This window comes from Simochromis diagramma, unplaced genomic scaffold, assembly GCF_900408965.1.
Source record: "Simochromis diagramma unplaced genomic scaffold, fSimDia1.1 OVJJ01000216.1, whole genome shotgun sequence".
NCBI lineage: Eukaryota > Metazoa > Chordata > Actinopteri > Cichliformes > Cichlidae > Simochromis > Simochromis diagramma.
Window position 1 is genome coordinate 16,075,014 of NW_024386883.1, and position 20,197 is coordinate 16,095,210.

The 20,197-nt window shown below is 41.2% G+C and overlaps 1 protein-coding gene and 1 long non-coding RNA gene across 2 annotated transcripts in view; both read right to left on the reverse strand.

Moving 5' to 3' along the window:
• The window catches only part of LOC120733957 (double C2-like domain-containing protein beta), a 210,213-nt gene that overhangs the window by 169,486 nt on the left and 20,530 nt on the right, over nucleotides 1–20,197 (reverse strand). The window lies entirely within an intron of this gene.
• Nucleotides 861–8,359, reverse strand: LOC120733959. Its single transcript, XR_005695924.1, has 3 exons — nucleotides 5,645–8,359; nucleotides 3,387–3,486; nucleotides 861–1,348 (listed from the first exon to the last, which is right to left on the reverse strand). It is a non-coding gene; the product is annotated as an uncharacterized LOC120733959 (long non-coding RNA).

The following is a 20,197-nucleotide window of genomic DNA, read 5'->3' on the forward strand; positions in this document are numbered from 1 at the left end:
GTGTTTTTAAAGGCCTGCAATAGTCTGTAATAATCAGTATAATGGAAATTCTGATTACATTGTAATATTAACTAAAAATGGAGGCTCTGCATTGTTGATACTGTCTAATCTGAAGCTGTTAAAAACGCTGAGACAGCCTCACAGACTGTATCCACTGCTTTGTTTTAAATAGTTCCAGCAAAGTAGTTGGAATAGAAGTAGGCAGATAAGAAGACGATAAAGACAAAACACCTGTTGTGTTTCTACCATGAAAGCACAGGTGGATAAAGACATATTCAGCAGAGATTTTACAGATGTAGATTTAATAAAATTCTGACCCTGAGCATTTTGAGTTTTGCCAATCTTACACCAGTTTTCTTCATTTTCTTGGTGTTTACATAATCCTTTAGCGATATATTAAAATAACAGATGGCACATCGGGCTTTGATGTATACAGACAGACAGCGGATGAGAGTGGCCTCTCTGTGGTTCATGATCAGGTCTGTATGTTACACAGATGACAATTCGGTGAAGTCGGATGGAATACGGAAACACTGGGCTTGTCTAAAAATGACTTTGTCTTCGCTGATGAGGCAGGTAATTGCACCAGATGTTCTCATAGCAATTGTCGCTTTCGCATTCTTTCAATCAGATTTATGAAGCCGTGAATACACACAGTTGCATTTTATGAATCTCTGCCTTTGTTGGTGCGGGTGCAAATTCACTGGCCCGATATCAATTTGCATATTGATAATTATGTCTGCTTCACTGCTCATTAGACCTGTCAGTGAAAGGAATGGCAAGGAAGTCCCAGAGCTTCATTTATAAAATGGACTGACAATAAAATTTGATTGCAGCTATGACTTAATCAGAAAACCAAATAAGACTTTATTTAGAGAACTGTGAATCTGGCTCTGGCCTAACCTTCAGATGAGACCATCACCATAATCTGTGCCAAGATTCAAAATCAGTTACTGATGCAGCATTTATTATTGTGATACTTATGACACTTTAAAGGGTGACAACAGTGTGAAAGAATTCATTATAGTTGTGAAAAATAAATAATATCTTGCAGCATGTCAGTATAGGATGGGTGGCAAGTGGTTATCAATCAAGCATCACTAAAACTGACTTTCCAAGTAACTGAGCTATGGCCCAAGTGGACCACCCCTAGCAACCACTGGTCGCTAAGGAAAAATTCAAGTCTGTTGGAGAATGGCTGCTTGAGCTTGAAGGCAGTCACTAGTTCAAACTGGTTGCAATGAGGTATGTGATGCTGCAAGGAAAGCCTCTTCGCGTTGGTTTCTAGCAGGTTGGCAGCGGTCACCTATTGTTTGCATCGGAGACTGCTAGCCGAGCGGCAGCAACGCTGTGAAAGGTGAAAAGCAAACTGAGACCACTTGGCTTCAAAGTAAAAGTTGAGCCTCATCGCTGAGACCAACACATTTCAAAAGGCGAAACTTTTGTCCCCTTAAGTGGAGAACATATTTCCCAGGGGGATGACTCACCAGCCTCTAGGCCTGCATGACTGAGACTTTCAATCAATTATGCAGACAGACCATTTGCCTAAGAGGTGAGGAATACACACTTTTCCCTTGCATCTAGGTACGCTAGGGATCACTGATTGACCTCCAGGCCTGTGAGATCTAGTTAGCTGCTCTTTTAGGCCATGTCACTAATGCGTTTTCGTTTGAAAACACATCTTTTTCTCTCCGTTTTGGCCGTCCGTCCACACTGAGACGGCATTTTCGTTCAAGGAAAACGCAGCATTTTGAAAACGCTCTCCAAAGCGGATACATTTGAAAACGCCGTTTTCGCGTCGCAGTGTGGTCAGCGAACCCGGAGCCTTTTCGAAAACAATGACACATTTTAGTCATGTGATGCAGTCATGTGACCAACTAAACTAAGATAGCGGAGGGGATTACACAGCAGTTGTTTTGTTTGCTCTCAATTTTGACAGCCCTATTAAAGATTAATATCAGGTTGTACATGCTCCAGATAGCTATTCCTCAAATTCCTTTCCTCAAACTTTGTACGTTTGTGATACTCGCAGCAACAACTCTGCCTCATTGTTAGTCCATTTAAAAAACTCGTTTTTTTCCTCGACATTTTGCAGCAATGTTTCAAAGAGCAGGAAAGTAAATAAACGGCAGACAGAAATGAGGCAGGTCGAATCGTCTTGCGTTTCACGCATGCGCAGTACTGGAACGTAAGCGCTTTCAGCCGTTTCAACGTGGACGCACAACTCTGTGAAAATGACTGAAAACGATAGTGTGGACGTGGAGCGTTTTCAGACGAAAGCGCCGTTTTCAAGTTTATCCAGGGTTGTGTGGACGTAGGCTTACTAACTAACTTTAAATGTTTTTATTAGATTATAGTGGTGAAAATACACCCATGTCATGTCCAAGTCAAGTGTTACTGATTTTTGTTGTGCTGTATGTGTGCTTTTATGTGGAATGCAGTGATTTACATGTATTGCCTTGTCTAAACATTAACATTATTAATGTTCAGAGCAGAATCATGCTAACAGGGCAAGGAGCGTAAATATCAAGGCACGTAAGAAACAGATCAAATACTAATAGTGAGGATTACATAAAAATGAAACAAGAGCTTTTGGAAGCAACAATTGTGTATATGTGTAGCACAAATGACTATAGTCAGAAACCTAGAAGCACGTCACCTCTCATCAGCCATCCTGACACACCTGCAGATGCTTATGTGAGAAGCAATATCCAAATTCACTGCATGTGCAGGCTCTCCAATCAGCTCTGATAAAACTGCCCAACATGTTTGCTCACTTTTCCCCCAAATAAGGTTTCAACGGTCCCCCCCCGGAAGAACAGCAGAGATTCCACCATCCCTGCTGTTGTAAAATTCTCCCACAGCTTACAATTCAAGTTTCTCTGCGTGCCATGTCTGTCACTTGTAATGTGTCTGCCAACATTAGCAAGCATACTACTGTTAACTGACATGACTGACAGCTTCTAGTATCACTTTCACTTGTCTCTGAAGAATGGACAGCATGTGCTGAGCATGTTCCCCAGACACCTTCTCATCTAGACTTGTTCAGCTTTATTTTCTCCAGTGTTGCAGCAACGTCTTGCGCCACAAACTCCTTCTGCGTTCCCATAAGATAACTTGAGGTGGCGCGTTGCTCCCTCTGCTACAATAATCTCAATCTGCACTGTGTGTTATGCTGTTATTTCCTAATCTTGTAGAGCGGTATGGATATATGAGGGGTGAGAGGAAAACCTCAAGTTTCTGGGACTTTTAGCTGTTCCTCCAGTTGAAACTCTGAGATTACTTTGACAAATTCTAGGCTTGCCTGAGTCATTTTCCCACTAAATATGTGACGCATATGTATCCAAGCCTGTGGTGAAATTTGCAGGTGTGTCTTTCTGTCCCACCTCATTTAGTGCTGCTGTAACTCACTCCTCAGGTGCATGCTTGGCGTTCTTTGTCATCCCACCAACTAGTTCACCAAAAAGGAAATTACAAGGAAGGCACCTTAAAAAAAGATAACAGGTCCTCTTTAATAATGTTAGCTACAATGCAACAATAAGGTTTATACAGTAAACACGGCTTTTAGCGACACTTTGCACATTGCTGTGTAGGCCGCAGAGACAAGTGATTCATGTCACTGATTGCTGGCTTTTCAAAAACATGTTTACACCTGGTCTGAGTGCAGCCTCCTGCTTCCATGGATGTTACAACCAAAAGCAGTGACGTCTTGGTCCTCGTGAACACACAGATTATTCAAACAGTTATCAGACTTGTTTGTACAAGGACGTGAAAAGCTTTTCCGCTGCTGTTTTCGACTTACCTGGACAACTGCTTAAAAGCAGGGACCTGAAGACAGGTAGTCCTGACAAACACTGTACTGCAATTTCGCTGCATTTCCTGACTGTCTGACACTGCGATTACTACAGCTCTTTTCTGTTTGAAATGGGTTATTTTTCCCCCTAAATCAGGGTTTGTACAGTTGTGCTTATCAAACGCCAGCTCTTTGCCCTTTTTGCACAAAATCTTCCTTTTGACTTTTTTTGTACTTATTTTTGTCCTCTATGCAAAGCTCTGAGCATTATAGTTGTTTTTCCATCTTAAGCATATATACGCGCAGAATAGTTTTCTATATGAGATCGCTGCAAAAAGTGCAGCCTTACCTAATGTCCACCCTACTGTTACTCATTTTATATTAAGATTTATAAATCTAGTTGGTATTGGTATGGTGAGTATCCTTCAGTAATACTAATAAATCACACAGCAATAGTACATTCATGTAGTTGTAAAAAGCATGACAGTGTTTTAAGTAATCCAAAGTATTCACTGAGTAACGTGAATTAAAGTAACCTTCCCAACACTGGTTCATAACTACACATTTATAGTGGATGGCTTTGGCACCTGTGATTCACGTGTAAAGGCCTCTGTGAATGCAAACGCACACAACCCCATCTTGTTAATGGGCAACTGGATTTGGAGACCAGGGTAATGACTTGGTCTCTTACTGGGTTCCTCAACCACTCATCAGTTACTGAACTCCCATTCTGAGTGCTTTGTATTGTCCAGAATTTGAAAGTGGAGCTTTCAAGCAAGCAATGGATCTGCCTGACAAAACAGGGCGCACTGCATGCTCCCACAGTAGCTACTTGTCAGTCATAAGTTCAGCTCTGTTTTTGACTCTACTAAAGACCAAAAAATGAACACCATGTTGTTTCCAGTAAGTCTTGAAACTACTGATTGAGACCACTAGCTTGTCAGGAAAGTGTTTACTGTGGTCATAGATCAGGCCTACTCTACCTCCTAAGCCACTGTTCACTTACCATCTGTGGTTTAAATGTTGTGGCTTAATAGCCCAACGGTACTCTCCAGTGATGGGAGTATGGACGGTAAAATGTCAGGATCTAAATATATAATTTGACTGACTGAAACAATGCAAACAAACATGACCAGAAGTGCTATACTGACAGACCAGCCACATCTCTCCATCACTCCCCAAAGAACCCATCAAACAGGATGACTCCGTCTCTCAGAGCCCCTTCAGAGAGGCTCTCATGTTGAAAAAGCAATAGCCCTCAGGTGAGATCCTCAGGCAAAATTAATGTGGACAAGGGTTCTTCACACTGATTATTTGATTGGCCCTTGCCCATCTAAGTTTGGCTGCAGATAATTGGACGTATCTTCTGCAATGCTGCTACACTGGGTCTTGGAAGCAAATGGAAATGGAATGACGCACATGCAGCACTAAAATGTCAAGGATAGAAAGTCATTCATGAGTTTATTGAAAATATAATTACAGTAGTAATTATATTTTGTGAATAAGGGCTGGCTAATCCAAAATTTATAGATAGACAGATAGATAGATATGAAGACACTCATGATTGCCTGCCATCATTGTCACGGTAAGTAAGTTTATCTTGTTGGTCAGTGCAGGATTTTTTTTCTAAGACTGCATCAATTACTGAGATAAAACCAGATAAAAAAGCTGATTTTCTTTTGAAAATTAGCGTTTCATTTTCTCGTTGACCTTCTCCCCCGCTATTTTAACAAAAGCAGGAGCTGCGTAAATGACTTCTAACTGAACAATGAGATGAACCCAGTCAATAGCAAGGCTAAACATCTTGATTTTTTTTCCTCCAACCTCATAAACACTCTGCAAAGCACATACCTCCAAACAACAGGCTGTGTTTTCTCCTCAAGGACCTTTTTGAATAAAACGTGAAAGGGGAGTCTTTTCATCTGTCGTGCTTTCCTGTTAAAAAAAAAAAAAAGTATAGCAGCGAGAGATTCTGGACAAATGAAACCATAGAAATACCCTTTCCTGCTTGATTGGCCCTTGACCTCCTGTTTTTACTGTCAATCATTGAACCTCAATTTGTACATACTGCCACAATCTGAAAAAGGGAATCTGGTTTCTGTTCCCAAGCTCACACAAGCTATTCCCTGAAGAAATGCTGTTCTCTTAGCCCTCCAATCATCCAAACCAACACTGCCTCAGTACCAACCTACACTGCTTTCATCTGCTCACAAAACTGAAATCACAAGCGACAACGAGCAAAGAAAAAAATGTGAAAAAAGAAATCAAAGCACTTCAACTCATTAAAACGGATAGTTCCTAAATTAATTAACTCTTAAGTGTGCAAATGAAACACCTAATAAGTGGTCACCTTTTATGTTTTTTTTCCACAGTAGCTACAGTGATTGCAGGTAATCTGCAAATTCTAAAGCTTTGAAGCTGCAGATGAAAAAAAAAATCAACAAAATAAATGAGAGGATTTAAATTCAGTGTCCCATTGACACTTGAATGACAAAACATATTACACACAGCAAAAACACCACAAAAATGTCTAGTGCAGTGACTCTAATTAGTGAAGGTGAGGCCTAGCAGACACTAATCAGCCACATTTTCCGTGTGTGGACACTTGTCAGTTAACGAGGCCACACCGACAACCCCAGTCGTCAGGATGATGAGATAAATAAAGCTTCAGCTCCACTAGAGTTGTTATAAATGGGGAAATTATCCATAGGGGCTGAAAATGATTGTTATGCCCGGCTGTAAACATGATTTTGAATCAAATGACTCGCATTTTGAGTCAGCCTCCAGTGTTCGCTAGCAGAGCTAACATGCTAACATTTCCTTACTAGCTTACTAGCTTCAGCTTTCAGCTCTGGAGGTTGTCGCTTGGGCTAACATAGTTATCCATTTAGCAGACCAGTGCTAGAGTGTGTAGAGACAACCAGTGGCTGCTCTCTGCATGCTACATGCACTGCTGCGACAGCTCTAACAGCATGCACTTTCCAAACAGTCGCTAATTTAGCTGTAAACTGTCTAGCTAGGGATTTCCTGTGTGCGCTTATGTATAATAAAGAACCTATTTCTAGTTTTGTCTAATTTAACCCTGTAATGCCACGTGTATCTTAGTTGACATCAGAGTTTTTGAGACATTTATAACATGAGTGTGACTTTTTTTAAATCCTAACTCCCTTATATGTTTTTATGTAAGATAAACTGCGAGCAATCTTTTTGCACAAACTCCAGATGTATTAAATTGATATTTAATTTCTTTTAATTTTTTAATTTGTTAGTAGGTTCAATAAAAAAAATTGAATTTTCTAGCTATAAATTTATGGTTCAGGCCTTAAAGGGTTAATACAAAGTATAAGTCGGTACCTTTATTAGTGTACCATAAAGTAAAGAGTGACCAAAAACTATACACTGTGATGATACAGCTCTATAGGCCACTAAAACCTCTCACTGTGTCTGGTAAGAGGCATTTCAGGGCAAACCAATAATATTTCCTTAAATTTTTTTTAGACACCAGGCACTTTATATCTTCTTGAAAGTCTGCTCTTTAAATTATGTTACATCCATACATGACTCATTTAAAAGTTCTCTCTGTGCTCCTCATTTTTCTAGAAACATGCACAACTGAAGGCAGCATCTCAATAAATGTAGAAATCCCAGCTTGAGCATGTTACCTCCACCACCATGCACCTGTTGGTCTTTAAACAAGGTTGGCGTGTTTGATTGATGGTCCTGAGCATGCTCAGGTGATGCATTACCTCTGTGATGAAATGCAGCGTATATTTATGCTAGTATAGAATAAAGGATTAGACTCCATGATAATACTTTGTGTTAGAGCTTTTATTCTGTTCACAGGCCTATTTCATCACACACCTCGCAGCACACGTGCAGCATGTGTCACTCTGTAACAGTTACAGAGTGACACATAACATATAGCATGATAAACTGATGACGATGATGTTAGTATACAGTAAGGTTTAAAAGGCCTCTCTGGCCTCATCGCTGTCTATGGTAACGATCAGTGTAGAACTGACAGCACAGCAGTACTGAATCCTCTGGCTAGCAATGAACTACTGCTCAGCTCACAGTTTGAGACGCTTGATTGTACCAGAATTTGAGAGTGCTCAGATGCGCCAATATATCATCACTGATAGCTTGAAACTGCTTCCTTTGGAGACATCAGAGAGTTAATTAATCATCTCAATTTCTAACCCAGAGAGATGGCTGTTCTCTGTACCTTTAACATTTCAGTCAGGAAGCAAAGACGCATGGCACATAGCACAATAAAGAAGATTTATTGAGATAAAAGGATGATTAATAAAAGTCTGTTTCATAATTACAGGGTTTTGGCCCTGTCAAAGGGGCTTTAGGTTTGGTAACACTGTAAAGTTTGTTGGTCTTTAGACCAGTCCACTGGTTCAAACTGGATTAGCTGGATTGATCGTCGTGACTTGGACCGTTCCTTTAGTGCAGGGGTCGGCAACTCCAGGCCTCGAGAGCCGGTGTCCTGCAGGTTTTAGATGTGTCCTTGATCCAACACAGCTGATTTAAATGGATAAATTAGCTCCTCAGCATGTCTTGAAGTTCTCCAGAGGCCTGGTAATGAACTAATCATTTGATTCAGGTGTGGTGACCCAGGGTGAGATCTAAAACCTGCAGGACACCATCTCTCTCTTTCTCTCTCTCTCTACGTTCCCTAACCCTGCTTTAGTGCCATGGATTGGTTGACAGCTTTGATATTTTGTAAAACATCAAATAAAGTGGGTTCTGAACACATGCAGTTAGTGGGGTTAGGTTAACTGGTGATTCTACATTGACTGTAGGTGTGAATGGTTGTCTATCGCTGTGTGTTAGCCTGCGACAGACTGGTGACCTTTCGAGGGTGTACAGCTGGGATATGACCCTGAATTGGATACATGGAAAGATGGATCAAATAACATCTGGATGACTTGTTGTGAAAACTCACATTCATGCTCCCCTTGGGATGCACTGCAACCACACTGATTATCCCTTTAATCAAGCAGCATCACTAGTTCAAAGTCTTATTTCAGCTGGGTCCCCTTTAGTCAAAGGAAAATTGTTATTTCTGTCTGCAGCAATTTATGTTTCATGGTATGGGTCTGCACCCACAGGGAACAGTGTGCCAAAGCAGACTGTATGAATTGTGAATAGCAGATCAAATGCAGACACAAAAGAATGTGGAACAAGACTTGATATTAACAAAAGGCGAGCCAAAACTAAACATTAACCTAAAGTGGAAGAACTTAAAAAAAACAACATGAAGGTGATCAGGGGAAGTGGAAACACATGGGGAAACAGCTGAGGCTAATCTGACTCAACGAGAAAAGGAAGCAAAGCCGACTGTACTGACATAGGACACAGACTTTCAAAATAAAACAGGAAACAGCATAGGCATGATAACACAACCATGATAACATGAACAAGAAGACAAGAAACATGACAAACTAACACAGAAGACCTAAGTGAAACACAACTAGACCAAATGTAAGGCAACCAAATTATAATCCTATTACTCAACATATTTCAAGGAATAACTTAAGAACTCAAAACGTAAACTGAAAACGCTGGGTCAGAGAGCCAGGATCGTGACATCCACAGGCAAGAAGTGCAGCAGCAAGACCTAAAGTGCATAAAAAGCATGCATCGAAGATAACAGATATGCCTATTATTAAATCAGACACTCTATAAAAATGAGGTGCTGGAAGGCAAACGATTTTGCCATCAGCCTAATGGATAGGATACAATGTATAGAGCTAATTAGTATTAGCATCCTGCCATGCTAAACTAAACACAAAATATAGAGTCAGGGCACTTACAGGACACAGACTTGAAATCTGTAGCCTTCTCATTCAGTAAAGATGATGGCAGGAGTATAATTTTAAGTATGTTGTTATCTGTACGTTAGCATCCAGTATAGCTGCATAGATAGCAAAGGTTATCGCTATGAGCCACATGACACATTGGTGGGGCTTTTTTTTAACAAAAAGCTGTATTGAATCAACACAAAGTACATTCACAGTGACAAAGTAATGTAAAGGGTTTTCATTGGTTATAGTTAAGTATTTTTTTCTATATAGTTTAGTGAATATTGCCAATAAGAAACAGAAACAGGAGTGAAGGTTTTGTTCCCTTACAAGGGATTAAGTACAACGGTATTAGAAGAACCAATTAAAGACTCATTTTAGCTCATTTGGTCCAAAATGTGCATAAAACTTAAAGTAATGAGTACGGCATGTTAAATATTGATGCACTGTGATGTTTGTTTTTTCAATATGGAATGTAAGAAAACATAAATGTGCAGCAATGAAAGGTCAGGGCAAATTTCAAAAAATTAAAGGAGGTGGTGTTGGTGGGGGTTGTATACATGCTGTTTTTGTTGTTGTTGTTTGTTTTTTATCCTGGTGACAACTGAAATTAAAGCTTTTCAAGAAGGCTTTAAAGTGGCATGACATGTTTCAATATGAGGGAAGTCTTTTAAGATCCGTGAACACAGTTATGATAAATTAACATCATAATTGTAAATTCCCAAAACTGTGCTTCTAAGATAAACAAAAATTCCCATTATGTCAGAATGTAGCCCATGGCTGATTTATTTATTTATTTATTTGATTGAAACTAACTTTTTTAATGATTTTAAGGTTGTTTTCTCTGGTTTTTTGTTTTTTGTTTTTGTTTTTTTACATTTATTTGATTAAAGTGGAGCCCATTTTGCAACACGGCATTTGGTTCGTGTGGGGGAACAACTTTGGAGCAGCATCCACCTTTCAGGAAACAAACCCACCTCCATCCAGATGTGTCTCTCAAAGATTCAGTTGCCTTTGCTGTCTGAGGATCAGCAAGATGCCTGCCATCATTTTCCTCAGAGAACACAGCACCTGTTGATGATGTGACTTTAAAAAAAAGAAAAGAAAGCCTCATCTGGTACCAAAGATGGCTAAGAACAGAATTTATTTTAAACACCTTGTCATCCTGTTGCTATACCAACCACCAGATTAGATTTTATACTGGGAACCATCCACTGTGATCCTTAACCAGAGGTTTAAGGAAGAGAAGCAGGTGTGTGAACGTGCATACCGTGTGCGCAGAGATGTGAAAAATAAAGGGAGACTGTTGTTTTAGTTGTTTTCTGATTAAATAGAGGGGGACAAAGAGGTTTGAGTGTGCGGCGAGGAGGAGACAGACGGATTACATTATGTTAGCCAGCAGGAGTCTGTGGTCAGACACTGTGTTGTATGAGCCAGCAGGAAAATGCCTGCTGAGTGTTTCTGCAGGGCTGTACTAGATTTTCTCCATAGATACACCTACTGAATTCTATTTTCTTCTTCACGTGTGTTGTCTGTAATAAAAATGTCTTCCATATGGAATCGAATTGCTTGCTTTTAGGTTTATTTTTAATGCACGGTATACCTGTGGCTGCAGGGTTCTTCCAAAGAAATATGAATGGGTTTCACAGGTTCTACCCATTTTTTGCAGAAGTAAAGGGTGGTAGGGGTGCTGTCTGGTTTTCTATCTTAATTTCACATCTTCTCAGAAGACTATTTTAGTCAGTCAGGTAATCTCCTGAGCTCACATTGGATGTTAGCCCTAAAAACCTGGTGGTTGGTGACCGCACAGTGACAGCAGAGCTGTTGGGGTGAAAAGATGGGGACATGACTCATGATTACTAATGCTTCTTCACTTCACTTGTAATAAATTAAGACACGGGAGGCCTTTTTTTATTGGCAGTGAGCAGGATAGGCTGCAAGTGGGAAGGGTGGGAGAAAAGCAAATAAATAATAGATTTTCTTAGTCTTAAATCTGGGTGTGGAAGCCAATTACAGTGAGCCTCAGGATTAATTGAAAATAACCGGTCGGGCTTAATGTAAGGAAGAAAAAAAGCGCTTTAGCCCATGAAAAATGAGCATGAGCAACAAAATATATGCAGGGGCTCATTAGAATTTTCAGCACTTCAATTCCAATTATTAGCACAATTCATCTTCCAGAAAGTGAGAAATCAGGAGGGGATTGCACAAAGAAAAGATTATTCTTTCACTCTGAACAAGAGAGCAAATGAGAGACAGCCAAGAGAAAAAATAACCTCTAATTGCTTTTATCCTCCGGATCCATTTTGTACATTTGTGAGAGCAGGCGAGCAGTGTGCTGTTTGACTCGTGGTGCCTCTCACCGAGTCTACAGAGTGAAGATGAAGCCGTCACTGCCACACCTTATTGAATCTCCACTAAACAGACGCCGTCAGCCGCAAGATACGATCTCTGACAGCACGTATAGCAGAGGGCAACGGTGGATACAATGTCCTCGCTTCCTGAAGTGAAGCTGCATTTGTGCGATTTAATTTACAGGGTTTCAGTGACATGCTTACACAGATTTCACTGTATTTCGAGTATCTAGCATTAGCACTGGAAAATCAAGTCAAAGATTATTTCTAGATCACGTTTGAAGCAATATCACCTCAGCAAAGTGCTGCACAGGATATATCTGAAATTAACAATAAATGTGCACTAAAACACACAATAAAAACATAAACCTTGATTTAACAAAATCAAATGAAACAATGGTAGAAGTAAATGAGCTCTGTTTCCACAATAAAAGCCAGGATATCCTGCTGCATCAACACTGAAAGCTGGCAAGCATGAGTTGTTGTTGTTATTTTTTTTAAACAAGGATTTAAAATGATTGAGTGGCTGCGAAGCTCTCACGTGAAAGGGTGAGGTTGTTCCAAATTTTAGGGGACGCCACCAAAAAGGCTCTGTCGCCTCGGCTCTTGTGCAATATCTCTAAAATGAGAAACATCCCATCTCAGTGTAAAGCTGAAAAACTAGTTCATGCATTTATTACTTCTAGATTCAACTATTATAATTCATTATTATTGGGTTGTCCTAAAAGCCTCTATCTGATCCAGCCAGAGTACTGACAGGGACTAGAAAGAGAGAGCCTTTCTGTCCCATATTGGCTTCCCTTCATCGGCTCCCTGTTAAATGTAGACTCAAATTTAAAATCCTCCTCCTGACATACAAGGTCTTGAATACCTCACTGCACTGTATCACCCCAATAGAGCACGTTGCTCTCAGACTGCGGGCTTACTTGTGGGTCCTTTAAAAGTAAAATGGGAGGCAGAGCCTTCAGCTTTCAGGCCCCTCTTCTGTGGAACCAGCTCCCAGTTTGGCTTCAAGAGACAGACACCCTCTGTATTTTTAAGATAAGGCTTCGAACGTTTTTTTGGGTTTTTTTTGACAAAGCGTATAGTTAGGGGTGGATCCGGCGACCCTAAATCCTTCTTTAGTCACGCTGTAATAGGCCGAGGCTGCCTGGGGCGCCCCATTATGCACTGTTTCTTCTTCACTCACCTTTTTTGCTGAGTATGTGTTTATACAACACTCTGCATTTAATCATTGGTTATTATTAATCTCTGTCTCTCCTGAAAGTGTATCTTTTGTCCCGTCTTCCTCCTCTCTGATAGGCTGATAGGCGCCCCTCCCTGAGCCTGGTTCTGACAAAGGTTACTTCCTGTTAAATGAAATGGACTACAAGCCGGTGTAGAGAGGTGAGTACAGGTGTGATGTGAACATGCGATTTCTTTCCTGCCAAAAGTTGCATTTTGTACAACCTGCAGGAGACAAAGTAACAACTGATCCAGGCCAAACATTCAGTCATGTGGAGGGAGGCAGGCCTTCACTTTACTGAGGAGCTCGTCGAGATGAGATGATCAAGAGCTAATCTGTTTAAAAGTGACAAAATAAAGTGTACTTCAGAATGGGTTGCTATTTCTCCAAATCTTAAATCAATATGTCTTCTCATTGATCTGTTCAGAGACTTACTGGTCACTTTAATTGCTTTTCTTTTCAATCATTACAATTGCCAACTTTACACAAGTTACACAAATAAAGTGGGTATCTCTAAAAGTTGCAGCACAGTTTACTTTCTAGTGACACACACACACACAAAAAATGTTTTTCAACTGATCAGGGCCAAACATTGTGCAGCCCCCCTCATGCTGTCAAAAGACTTCTGACTCACCGAGGCAGGAATAATAGACCTCTGGCAATTTTTTGTGCCACCGGTGTCTGGCACTAACACGCTGGCAGCCTATCCATTCAGTTCTGAGGCTTGTAGTCTCAAGAGATCCATCTGGCTTTGGTGCAGTCTGTAGCCCCTCGATGAGATTGTGTTCTGGGGAGTTCGTATATCGGGTGCACACCTTTGGCTCATTGCTGTCTTTCTCAAACCTTTGCTGAGCAATCTTTATGGCGTGGCAGGGCTTGGGGAAGTGGCTACGAATGGGTTGGTGAATGATAATCAGAAGATGTATCTTGACATTTACATTTCGAGGTCTGAGTGAATTCCCTTAATCTTAGTCTTGAGAGCTTAAAAATAGAAAGCAGCTGAACTTTGGAATTGCCAACTTAGAGAAGACTAGTTTTTTCAAGCTCTAAACACATGGACTGCTATACATGCCAATTCAATTGTTATTGTATGCTACATTACATTACAGATGTTATATTCTATCTCATAACACAATTTTTAACGTCATTCATGTCAAGCTGCAGAGCTTGTAAACTGATGTGATATACTTGGGGTGTTGCTTTCTATTGCTTTGAAAGAACTGATATGTGCCACTCAACAATGAGCATTGATTCATATGTTTAGTTGCAGTGGCACATGCACGACTGTCTGAATTGTATCACAGAAGCCGTATCTACTTGTTACTGTAGGATGAAGATGTAGGTAAGTGTGCTTATTGTTTTTCTTGTCTGACTGTAACATGAATTAGCGTGAAATTTGTTCTGGACATTGTTCACGCACTCTTAATTAGAACATTAAAGAAAATATTATGTTCCACATGCACAGTAATTATCACATTTTGGGGCCAAGTCATAACATTAAATGTTTTTTTTGATAAGATTTGACTTGTTGGTGATTCTTTACATGTAATTCCAGTGACCATCAAAGATGAAGCGATTTTTCACTCATATTTAGGTAGGAGCTTCAAAATAGCCGCACAAATAACTACCCTGAGGCATTTTCCATCACGGCCGTCTGGCGGCAAGACTTTCTTCTGGAAGAGGGATCTCAACAGGGGGCCCGGGGACCACTTGAGCCCCACGTCACTCCTACTTGCGGCCCGTATATTGACGTGAAGAAATATAATGCAATACGAACAAAATTATAGCAGAAGAGCTGCCACGTGTCACATGGTTAATCATCGTTCAAACTCAGTGAACTTTATTTAAAACCTTGTGATGTCTGGTGGGTAGTGTGCATGAAATGATGTGCACTACTGCAGACGCTGTACAGTGGGGCAAAAAAGTATTTAGTCAGCCACCGATTGTGCAAGTTCCCCCACCTAAAATGATGACAGAGGTCAGTAATTTGCACCAGAGGTACACTTCAACTGTGAGAGACAGAATGTGAAAAAAAAAAATCCATGAATCCACATGGTAGAATTTGTAAAGAATTTATTCGTAAATCAGGGTGGAAAATAAGTATTTGGTCAATAACAAAAATACAACTCAATACTTTGTAACATAACCTTTGTTGGCAATAACAGAGGTCAAACGTTTACTATAGGTCTTTACCAGGTTTGCACACACAGTAGCTGGTATTTTGGCCCATTCCTCCATGCAGATCTTCTCGAGAGCAGTGATGTTTTGGGGCTGTCGCCGAGCAACACGGACTTTCAACTCCCGCCACAGATTTTCTATGGGGTTGAGGTCTGGAGACTGGCTAGGCCACTCCAGGACTTTCAAATGCTTCTTACGGAGCCACTCCTTTGTTGCCCGGGCGGTGTGTTTTGGATCATTGTCATGTTGGAAGACCCAGCCTCGTTTCATCTTCAAAGTTCTCACTGATGGAAGGAGGTTTTGGCTCAAAATCTCACGATACATGGCCCCATTCATTCTGTCCTTAACACGGATCAGTCGTCCTGTCCCCTTGGCAGAAAAACAGCCCCATAGCATGATGTTTCCACCCCCATGCTTCACAGTAGGTATGGTGTTCTTGGGATGCAACTCAGTATTCGTCTTCCTCCAAACACGACGAGTTGAGTTTATACCAAAAAGTTCTACTTTGGTTTCATCTGACCACATGACATTCTCCCAATCCTCTGCTGTATCATCCATGTGCTCTCTGGCAAACTTCAGACGGGCCTGGACATGCACTGGCTTCAGCAGCGGAACACGTCTGGCACTGCGGGATTTGATTCCTGCCGTTGTAGTGTGTTACTGATGGTGACCTTTGTTACTTTGGTCCCAGCTCTCTGCAGGTCATTCACCAGGTCCCCCCGTGTGGTTCTGGGATCTTTGCTCACCGTTCTCATGATTATTTTGACCCCGGGATGAGATCTTGCGTGGAGCCCCAGATGAGGAGATTATCAGTGGTCTTGTATGTCTTCCATTTTCTGATGATTGCTCCCACAGTTGATTTTTTCACACCAAGCTGCTTGCCTATTGTAGATTCACTCTTCCCAGTCTGGTGCAGGTCTACAATACTTTTCCTGGTGTCCTTCGAAAGCTCTTTGGTCTTGGCCATGGCGGAGTTTGGAGTCTGACTGTTTGAGGCTGTGGACAGGTGTCTTTTATACAGATGATGAGTTCAAACAGGTGCCATTCATACAGGTAACGAGTGGGGGACAGAAAAGCTTCTTACAGAAGACGTTACAGGTCTGTGAGAGCCAGAGATTTTCCTTGTTTGAGGTGACCAAATACTTATTTTCCACCCTAATTTACGAATAAATTCTTTACAAATCCTACCATGTGGATTCATGGATTTTTTTTTTCACATTCTGTCTCTCACAGTTGAAGTGTACCTCTGGTGCAAATTACTGACCTCTGTCATCATTTTAAGTGGGGGAACTTGCACAATCGGTGGCTGACTAAATACTTTTTTGCCCCACTGTATATGGAGATTCAAAGCTCAAGAAGTGATTGAATTTGTGAGGTTTTTTTTTTATTTTGGCAGTCACATTCAATTCTTTGTAGCTTCACTCTCATCCTTGTACTCTTCCTTGTGACGGCTCTCTGATAATGACTTCTCCTATTTGCTGGGATCACAGGAAAGCAAATTTGTGTCTGTGCATGTGTCTGCTTTTGAAGTGTTCTCGCTATAATCTAAAGTATAGGCTTCTGAGCGGTAGAGGTTCTCTGAGCTGCAAGGATTTCACGTGAAAGCAGTGATTTGTAATTTGCTGGTTTGGCAGCTACTAAGCTTGTGCCTCGGGGCGAGCGCTGAATGCAACAAGGGAAGGAACAGACTCTGCTCATTGCCTTTTTATTAAATCTCCTGAAGTCCTTCACCAGCCAAGAACAAATATCCACTGAGATCCCGTTTAAACAGTGTGAGCTCCTACATAAATTCAGCTGTTGATTAAATCATTAACGACTGTCCACTCATTCATAAGAACATTTTGGTCTGTCAGTCTGAGCGTGTTCACCGAGACTCTGGCGACAATATTATGTGATATCAACATTATTGCCAATACCTTTAAGCTTTTTAACCCTCTTAGGTCGAGTGCCTCAGTTACACTCCATTGCAGATGTGGACACGGAAGGCTGGAGACCTGCCGAGTAATACCTTCAGTTATACATTTTTAGTGTGCCACCTGTTCTGCATATTTGGCTGGCAATGTGTCTTTCCTGCAAGTCCAAGTCCATGTGGTTAGAAAAACAAACAAACAAACAAACAAAAGTCTATCAGAAAATGCCATTTTTGTGTTTATTAAATTGTTCTTGGAAATCAGGGAACAAAGAAACATTTAATCTAAGAGTAAACTTTGATTTTTCCCCAAAGTATTAGCACGGGGTTGGTTTTGGGTTATCACCTGTTAAGGCTCAGCTCACAGATTTACAAGGTGTGACACTGACACAGAGACTGAGACACAGATCGGGTACAAACTATAAAATCAGTATTTCTATATCCAAGCACAAGATGTCAAAAAAGATTCACACACTCAGTAAAACTGGCACAAATTACAACAGTATAAATTTATTTCTTTGGCATTTTTGTGGTTATTTCCGATTATATGTGGAAAATACTTTCTTGCCAAGAGGCAAAGAGAGACAGAGGCTGCATGTGCACATCTCTCTTTTTTTGTTCTCGTCCACCAAGAACGCTGTGGCAGGAACATCATTCTGATTCTGACAGATCTGCCAACTCACTTCTGTTTGACATAATATCACCCGTCAAAGTTCCCACTGGGAAACGCCCCAGTGCTCCCAATACGCCGTGCCTCTCTTGTTGTGTGAATTTACTTGAATTTTCTTTTGAAACCTCTGACAGGTGGAGTGAATGATCATCTTGCTACGATGTCATATTCTTCTTGAAAACTGTAGGCCCTGCTGTTCAGGTAGGGCGACCAGGTGTCAAAATTTACTTGTAACTGCACAGCATTTTTATCCCTTCTTCCTCACGTCCCACATATTGAGGCACTGTCCTGCATTTCTGATTGTGTTCCTCACGTTTACTGAAGCCAACACACACACACATGGATCAAAAAGAGATGCAGATCTATGGATGAATCATTTCTAAAACCCAAAGCTGGGCGGAAATAACAGAAATAAGATTAAAACAATAAAAACAAACCCCTTCAGGCCCCTCTTCTGTGGAATCAGCTTCCAGTTTGCATTTGGGAGACAGACACTCTACTTTCCTTTTTGCTAAAGCATATAGTTAGGGCTGGACCAGGTGACCCTGAATCCTCCCTTAGTCATGCTGCAATAGACGTAGGCTGCCGGGGGATTCCCATGATGCATTGAGTTTTTCCCTTTCCAGTCACCTTTCTCACTCACTATGTGTTAACAGACCTCTCTGCATTGAATCGTACCTGCTATTAATCTCTGTCTCTCTTCCACAGCATGTCTTTATCTTGTCTTCCTTCTCTCACCCCAACCGGTCGCAGCAGATGGCCCTGCCCCTCCCTGAGCCTGGTTCTGTCGGAGGTTTCTTCCTGTTAAAAGGGAGTTTTTCCTTCCTACTGTCGCCAAAGTGCTTGCTCATAGGGGGTCATATGATTGTTGGGTTTTTCTCTGTATGTATTGTTGTAGGGTCTACCTTACAATATAAAGCACCTTGAGGCGACTGTTGTTGTGATTTGGTGCTGTTTAAATAAAACTGAATTGAATATTTACTCAGTGGGAAAATGAGTTCATTCATAGCACATGTGTCCTTTATCATGCCAGCCGTGTAATCTGAATAGAGACCGGACCATCCCTCATCCTAGTGGCTCTTCTCTGCATGTATTGCTTACCCAAACTTTTTCTTAACCCAAGCTCAATAGCAAATGGCACTCCCCAGTGGCAACAGTCTCCTCCAGCGGTAATGCGCCCTGCCACGCTGCAAGAACAGTTCAGAAAGAAGCACAGCCCTAACCTTACAGCTGTGCAGATCCAAAACTAAATGAGCCCGTGCGTAACCACCACGATCCATCAGAGCTGCACACAGTATAAGGCAGATAGCTTCAATGTTGTGGGGGACGGATGTATAATTGTGCATTAATCTGTCAGCAGTTTGTGACACATTCTGCTTGATCAATGAAAACTTGTGTTGCTTGAGGGAAATCCTGAATACACAGGATTTATTCCTAGAAAAAACAAATGCAAGTGTGTGCCAATCCCTCCAGTAGTGGTGGAACAAACCAAGTCTCACATCTACATAATCAAAATGTGAAACGTAGAGAATATGTGCTTTATAAAGCACTGGCCATTATTCATCCAGTGCTTCTTTGAGGGTTAAACGTAGCTTCAAGCTATGTGATGTCAGAACTCTGGGACATTATCTGACCCTTGAAATGATCTGTGGTCAGACTTCTAGAGGGAAGTACAGGTCGTGTTTTTAAACTCCGAGTGCATCCTGATGCCTGAGGGGATGTAAACACGACATACCGAGCCTGTTCAGGCATCAACCACACCGCATGGCCTCCTCCTCCTCCTCCCTGTGCTCTTCTGTCTCCCTTTCATAATGTTCACTGTCTTCCTACCTTGAGATCAATCCCAAAAAAAAAAGCTAAAATGCCAGAGGCCCACCCAAGAGCAGATTGGCTATAGTTTTAGAATGTGTAGTTTCTGCTTGAAAAATCAAACCACCCAGAGCATATCAGCCATAAACTGTGCACTAGTAATGACAGAAAACACAGGCTGGGAGATTCATTGATAAAAAACCATGAAATAAACACAGCAAACGCAGCAATAAAAGCAAGACAATGCCACAGCCTGAGACATTCACACACACACGAACCCTGCAAAAGCATTTAGAGGCTGGGCTCCATCATGGAGTGCGTTCGAGCAAGACGAGTCAGCTGCACAATGTGAAACGCCACTTGGGTTTTTTTTTCATGTTCCTGATTGAAGAGAGACTGCCTCGATGCTAGAAGATATTTGTTTTCAGAGTTACACCCCATCCCCTGCC